The sequence below is a fragment of the Rhododendron vialii genome, chromosome 2a, assembly GCF_030253575.1.
Source record: "Rhododendron vialii isolate Sample 1 chromosome 2a, ASM3025357v1".
Classification (NCBI taxonomy): domain Eukaryota; kingdom Viridiplantae; phylum Streptophyta; class Magnoliopsida; order Ericales; family Ericaceae; genus Rhododendron; species Rhododendron vialii.
Window position 1 is genome coordinate 8,622,960 of NC_080558.1, and position 7,935 is coordinate 8,630,894.

Below are 7,935 nucleotides of genomic sequence, written 5' to 3' on the forward strand. Positions count from 1 at the left end.
GTTCCCCCGCCTTAATTGGCTAAAAATTGATTAATGAAACAGAATCGCAAACAAACATTTTTCGCAAATGCCTAAGTAGAGACCGATCTCTGGATCGGGCGAGAGGGGTGCCATAAAACCCTTCCCCTCTCGTAACCTGGCTCCTGAACCCAGATATGGTTATGACGGACTGGTTCCTTAACTTTTTCAAATCAAATAGCGCGACAAGTGCTTCGAAATACGGTTCCTTGGGTGTCGGACCTTCAAAATCCGAGTGGCGACTCTGTATTTTGCGAGCGCTTGCTTCCCCGCTCGCGCTCCCTCGATCTGGGCCCTTGCATTTTCGGAATCCGGAAATTCCGAAGGGCACGCTGCCCACAGTGGCGACTCTGCTGGGGATCGAACCACTATTGGTCTATATTTAGATTTTAATACACTTGAAGAACAATCCCACAAAAGTTTGTCAAAACGGTGAGCTTCGCGCTGCCGAAGGTTGGAATGGTGATTTAACGGGACCTCGTGTCCGACCAATCCAATCTGAGGCTTTTCCAATCGTTCTCTCGTGTAGTTTCTTCTAAACATTGACTAAATAAAGTGAGCCAAATTTGAAATGACATTTGCAAAATTGTGATTCTATTCCATTAAATCAATTTTTAGCATTCTCATTTGCATCGATGTGGGATAAGCCTCGTTGGATCGTTTTGGCAATCCGGCACGGTTTATCGGAGCCCGGGGACCCCGAATGACCAACAACCTCCGACGATGATAGGTCATTCTACCGTTCGACTGTTGCTCTGCGATTACGCGGGCAACGGGAGGTATATCTTTGACTTTAGTCCGAGGAACCTGTTACAAGCCAAAACCAGCCTTTGCATGTACAAAGAATTAGAACTCTCCAAACTAGGACAGGTACCTACAGGGTAAGATCTACTTGCATCTAACCCCCATATACTGCCTACGTGTTACTGCTTTCCCTATCGCATGCACTGTACATACATACCGTTTTGCGTAGGGGCATGTTTAGGGCGGCTTCTAGGTTGTCTTTTTCTTTCGAGTCTGTCTTATGTTTATTGGGACACTGCTAGGCCCGATGAAGAGTCATGCATCTTTGCGGTGCGTGTTGTCAGAATTTCAAAGTCCTAAGATCAGCAAGACTTTGGGAAATCAAGACTTTTTAAGTCCTTGTCCACATACCCAATTGAAGTTTCAAACAGAAAACAAGGAACGACGGAGAGAATATCGTGATGCTTATACCACCCTGGTTATCGTGCGCAACACGTACACCGCTGAGGCTATGGCATTGTGTCGCCTACGCTGCCCCGGTTAAGGTATCACGTCATCCACCCCGAGTTGTTCCGAATTCCAAGTTGAAACTTCGAGAACGGAATAGTCAAAGGCTTAGACTGTTTTGACATCTCTTAGCGTTAGCCGATATGTTCAAAGGACACATCTCGAAAAGAAAACCGAGGATTTTGGCAGTGTCCGAACATCATGAGAGAGACTCGTCTGTAGTCTTAGAGTCTAGGAGCGACATTGACGACGATGGCTGTGTTATCACTTTAAAGTCTTTTGTTTAGAGTAAAGTTGCTGCAGGGCCCTTATCGAACCTTTTCTTACAGCAAAGCAAAGCAGGATTCTGAACCATTGTGCCACCAAGGAAAATATCGAGGCAGAAAGCCAAACCCACTTGGGAACGTCTGCATCAGAATTCAATTCAAAGGCTAGTCAGGTTGCCAGCTCAGTCAGTCACTACGGAAGACTCTCCGTGTTCCCTGTTGGTCGCTTTACAGTCGGGATCACCGTCAGTTATCCAGGAAATTGAATCTCCGGCGTCACCAACCTTTTCGTCCTCGTCAAGTTCATCCGGAACCTCCATTATGGCAGATCATCCGCAACCACTGAGTCTCGAAACCATACTCATGAACATCCAGAACAGCATCACCACCATGCAGCAAAGGGGTGCTCAGACTGATGCGAATCTCACTAGGCTTAATGACCTTATCAACACTCATCTTCCGCCAGCTGCAGAAGTGGGAGGCGAGGTCGATGAGGATGACCATGCGGGGCCAATCTTCGTGGAAGACGCCAACCATGCAGGGCGGATCATAATTCAGCCCAACCCAAGAGAGGCTCACCCGGAGGCAGCGAATCTGAATCTCGCTGTGGCAAGACCCGTTCTGGACCCTAACATGACTGCTCTCATGGCAAAGATCGTCAAGCTGGAGGAATCTGTGTCCAAGTCCGAGAAGATCAGCGCTGGGGGAATTGACCTAGATCGCCTCTGCTTGTATCCCAATGCTAAGCTCCCCGACAAGTTCAAGATGCCTGACCTTGCCAAGTTTGATGGGAGTGGTGACCCGAAGACTCATCTCTATGGCTACCATGAAACTCTTGGCTGTTGAACCCGAGGCCATGTCCCAGTTGTTCCCTCAGACTCTCTCGGGGCCCGCTTTTCACTGGTTTTTGTCGCTCGACATCGCTAAAAGGAGGATGTGGGAAGACATCGGTGCTGCGTTTATTTCGCAGTATAGTTACAACTCCCAGCTCAAGATGACAACCCGAGAGCTTGAGTCCACAAAAATGGAGGCTAAGGAATCCTTTGCTGATTTTGTCAAGAGATGGAGGATGAAGGCTGCTCAGATGACCGATCGCCCGAGCGAAAGAGATCAGCTCCGAATCATCTCCCGCAATCTTCAGCCCGATTATGCTAGGCATTTGGTTCTCGTCCAAGCTTCCTCAAACTTTGATACTTTCTTCGAATCTGGTTTGGCTATCGAGGATGTGCTACAAAGTGGGATTCTGTCAAGAGGGGAGTCCTCTAACCCTCCGAAATCAAAGCCTCGAGTCTACTCAGGGAACACCAATGCGTTGTTTAGCAGTGGGACATCTTCTAACACAGCAACCAGCGGCACTTATGCCTCTTCTTCCAATGCAGCCAATCGCATCGCTGAGATTAACCAGGTGCAAGCCCCTCAAAATAACCGGCCCCGCAATCAGCCCCGCAGTTTCTCTGCATTTGAAGCTCCATTATCATCTGTTATGGAGAAGTTAATCCAGTCAGGGCATCTGAAACCTCTCGACCCGACTCCTCTGCCTAAGAACCGTTCACCCAACTTCAAAGCCAATCTTTATTGTGCCTACCACCAAGGGGCTGGTCATCTTACGGACTCCTGTTTTCGTCTCCGACATGCGATTCAGGATCTCATAGATGAAGGGACGCTCCACGCTCCACCTCCACCAACCCAAAAGCCAAACATCCTTTCCAACTCCCTGCCAAAGCACAATGCTGCTCCCCGTATCAACCAAATATCCATCAGGTCCACTTATATCAACCCTAGCTCCACTATATTCAACCCTACCGACCATATAGCCTCCACAGACCAACCCAAGCCGGTCGTGCCCACGCCTTCTCAGCCCGAAGCCGAGATCTTCTATATTCATCTTGAAGAAGGACAGTCGTCCAATCCCAAAGTGCCCTTCGCACGCCTGCAGAATGGAACGTTTGTGTTCAACGCTTCCATCAGCGACCTGTTTCACCAGTCCCTCCCTTCCGTGCAGCTCAACTCTGCTTCTTCCTTGGACAGCCCGTATTTTGATGTGACGGATCCGAACTCCTCTCCGAATTTGATGAGCCATTTTAGGTCTGCTATCCCTCCTCTACCGGAACAGCAGGTTGATATGCAAACAGTGGGGTGGGCTATTGCCGATAATGATGACTATGCAGCCCCCATAATCAATGAATGGACAGAGCTAGAATTAGACGGCTTCCCCCAGAACCCCGAATATGTCCCATTTAACCAAGCTTGGTATGACGCCGGGATGGCTAACTATGAGGCGGACATGCTTGACCCTTTGGATGGATTCTCTTTGGGCATGCTATTTCAACAGCCTGAACCCGTTCTGCCTGAGGAGGAGTACTATTGGGATCCCGAGCCCGCGTGGCAGTTTCCATTGGAGTTTAATCTCAATCCTCTTCAAGGATACGCTCTGCCCAATCATGAGATTCAGTTCATAGAAGAGGGTCTCATTCAGGAGGAAACTCGCGTCTTGGGGGAATGCTTTCTCCCTTCTACTCTTGACAGGTTGGTTGACTCCGTAACTAACACTGAGTATGACCCTACATTTTACATCGTTAGTGAAGAACTCTCGTGCCCCACACCGCCTTATCTGACCGAGGAAGATCGCAGCATTATGGTTACAGACCTTGTTCCGCCGGCTGACCTCTGGGACATTGATGATGTGGTTAATATCCAAGTTGGGTCCGAGGTTTGGACAGTCAACCGCTCTCTTGCCGATGGGGGACTCTGGGACGTCCCGTTTATTGCTAATACGGAACCTATCAAGGAGGCTGTACCTGTTAAGGATCCAGACTTCTGGGAGTCACTGTTGTTGAACGATTTGGTTGAAGACCTAGGTTTGGACATGGAAGCACCTGTAGCCCCGCTGCCCTCCGACAAAGGGAAACGCAAAATGGGGGAAGTCCCCACTGACCTTTGGGATGACAGTCAAGACCTTCAAGTGGTGCCCTCTTTGGAGAACGTTCTCAACGTTACGAGGAGTGGACGGATGTTTCAGCCTGCCAACCTCCAGGCCGGAAGCTCGTCCAATTCCTCTAACCAAAGGAACGAACCTTCTGCTTTCTCGAGGTCTGCACCATTTGAGGTACCTCCTAGCTCCCCGAATGATGACATGATTCAGAGGTAACTGGAGCGGATTCCTGCTACTATATCACTCTGGGGACTAATCTGTTCCTCCCGCGAGCATCGTCGGAAGTTCTGCCACACTCTCTCTCGTCTTGAGATTCAACCGGATGTCACGCCTGAGGCAATGATATCTATAATTCTCCCGCCTACTTCTAAGCACACCGTGGTCTTCACTGACAAGGATCTACCAATCGAAGGGGTTGATCACAATCGCCCCTTGCACATCACTGTTAAGTGTAAGGGACTCTGGATTCCAACTGTTCTGATCGACAACGGATCGGCAATCAATGTTTGCCCGTTGAGAGTGGCTTACCGCTTGGGACTAGCCAAGAAGGACTTTGCACCTTCCAATCCAGCTGTTAAGGCATACGACAGCATTCGTCGTGTGGTTGAGGGCACACTCGTGCTCAAGCTGGATGCAGAGGGTTTTGAGATGGATGTTGAGTTCCATGTGGTCGACATCCCTGCCACCTTTAATCTTCTGCTGGGAAGGCCGTGGCTTCACAGATCTGACATCATGGCTGTACCGTCTACACTTCATCAGAAAGTCATGTTGGGACTCCCTACTGGTACTTTGACTATCTGCGGGGACTCGGGCATTCGCCCGCTTAAGGAAGATGGCACGCCTGTTTTGGGGATAGCGCACGGCGACGAAGATGTTGATCTCGGGGGTTTCTCTTTTGACACTTCTGGTTTGGTTTTGGCCATCAACGTGGATGGGGACTTCATCATAAGCTCTGTTGCTTTAGATATCATGAGGAGGATGTCCTATCTACCTGGTCTTGGTCTTGGGATTCACCAACAAGGGATCCCGGAATTCCCTGCCTTTCCTTCCTGCGAGGGCCGCTTTGGTCTGGGGTACTCCTTCTCTACCAAGGATGCCAAAAGAAGGAAATGCACAGGAAAACCTCGATCTCTCTATGGTGAACCCGACAGCTACTTTGTGCGCGAAGTGGGGAATGACGTCTACACTGGGCAGCCTGAGCCTTTTGTCGATTCAGTCACTGGGGAGTTGGTGCCTGGGTTTGAGGTTTTCGCTGATGACACTTGGTCCTCTAGTGATGAAGAACCAGCAAGGGCAGGGTTCAAAAGGAAGCTTAGCCAGCCCAAGCTGAAGACTGATTGGCTGATGTCTTTTGATCAAGGGAGCTTGGAGCAGCTGTTTTATGAGTTCTCCCAGGTGGGTTTGGCCAAGGAAGCTGGAGAGGCCGAGGTGTTCATGCTCGGTTCCGACGACCTCAAGGATCCCATCTCCCTCATCACAGAAGCAAAGGGTAGCCTTAAAAATTGCATTTTCAAACCACGCCTTACTTGCATTGACGATGTATCAGAGTCTGACACTGAGTCTGTTGAGTCGTCTGAGTCTAAGTCTAGCTCTGAGTCGGAGTTTGTGCCTCTCGGCCCTCCACGTCATGGCTTTTACTTTGAGTTTGATTCCCTTGTACTTGGCGACCCTGCAGGGTCTTATGAAATGAAGGAATCCTCTTCTGACTACTTGAATGATCTTTATATAAACTGTGTCGACTCCGACGATGAATGGATAGATTTCGATGGGGACATTCCCAAGGAAATCCGTGCCCTCATCGAAAGGGAAGATGAAAGGCATGCTCAGCCGTTAAAAGAAGAAATAATTTTAATAAACCTGAAAGATGAGAATGATCCCCGAATGGTTCAGGTGGGCTCCACTTTATATCCAGAGGAACATCATGATTTCAAAGAACTACTCTCAGAGTTCAGTGGCGTCTTTGCGTGGTCCCATCAAGACATGCCCGGCATTGACCCAGAAATAGTGGAGCATCGAATCCCCTTACTGCCAAATGCCAAACCCGTGAAGCAGAAATTGAGGCGAATGAGGCCGGATTGGGTGCAGAGGATCAAGGAAGAGGTCACTAAGCAGATCGACGCCGGTTTTCTTATGGTCTCTCAATACCCCACATGGGTTGCCAACATTGTCCCGGTTCCTAAAAAGAATGGACAAATTCGAGTGTGTGTGGACTTCAGGGATTTGAACACGGCAAGCCCCAAGGACGATTTTCCCCTGCCACATATCGATGTACTGGTCGACCATACGGCGGGCCATGCCCTGCTTTCATTCATGGATGGTTTCTCCGGATATAACCAGATTCTTATGGCGCCGGAAGACCGTGAGAAGACGACTTTCATCACTGAATGGGGGACTTATTGTTACTTGGTCATGCCATTTGGTTTGAAGAATGCTGGTCCTACCTACCAGAGAGCTGCTACGACCATTCTGCACGACATGATGCACAAAAAAGTTGAGGTCTACGTGGACGACATGATTGCTAAGTCAAAAACTCGGGAGGGGCACGTTCCTGTATTGAGGAAGTTTTTCGAGAGGCTCCGAAAGTTCCGCATGCGTCTCAATCCACAGAAATGCACCTTCGGGGTCACGGCAGGCAAGATGCTCGGTTTCATGATCACTTCGCGTGGGATTGAGGTCGATCCATCAAAGATCAAAGCGGTGCTTGAAATGAAGCCACCAGAGACTGAAAAGGGAGTGCGAAGCTTTTTGGGGAAGGTTCAGTTCATCAGCAGATTCATCGCCAAGTTAACCTTAACTTGCGAGCCGATGTTTCGTCTACTCAAGAAAGACACCCCGTTCGTATGGTCGGACAGATGTCAGGCGGCCTTCATGTCCATTCAGAGCTATCTGCAAAACCCGCCTGTCTTGATGCCACTGGTGCCCGGAAAGCCTTTGATCCTATACTTATCCATGAGTTCTACATCCATGGGATGCTTGCTAGCTCAAGAGGGGGACCAGGGAGTTGAGAAGGCCGTTTACTATTTAAGTAAGAAAATGGTTGGGTCTGAAGAGCGCTACACCGCCTTGGAAAAAACGTGTTGGGCTTTGGTTTGGGCCTCTAAGAAGTTGAGACACTACATGCTGGCTTACCCAGTGAAGTTGATTTCTCGAATGGATCCACTCAAGTATCTGTTTGAGAAACCAGCTCTCACTGGTAAATTAGCACGTTGGTTGCTCCTCTTGGCAGAATTCGATCTCGAATACGTCACGAGAAAATCGGTGAAGGGACGAGCCATTGCTGAGTTTTTGGCTGATCACCCTGTGGATGGACCGGAAGATGCAGATTTTGTGTTCCCAGATGAGGAAGTGCTAACGGTTGTCGAAGACATTTGGACTCTTTACTTCGATGGAGCGACCAATCAGAAAGGATTTGGGATCGAGGTCTTGCTAGTCACCCCTGATGGTTCTCATATTCCGCTTGCATTCAAG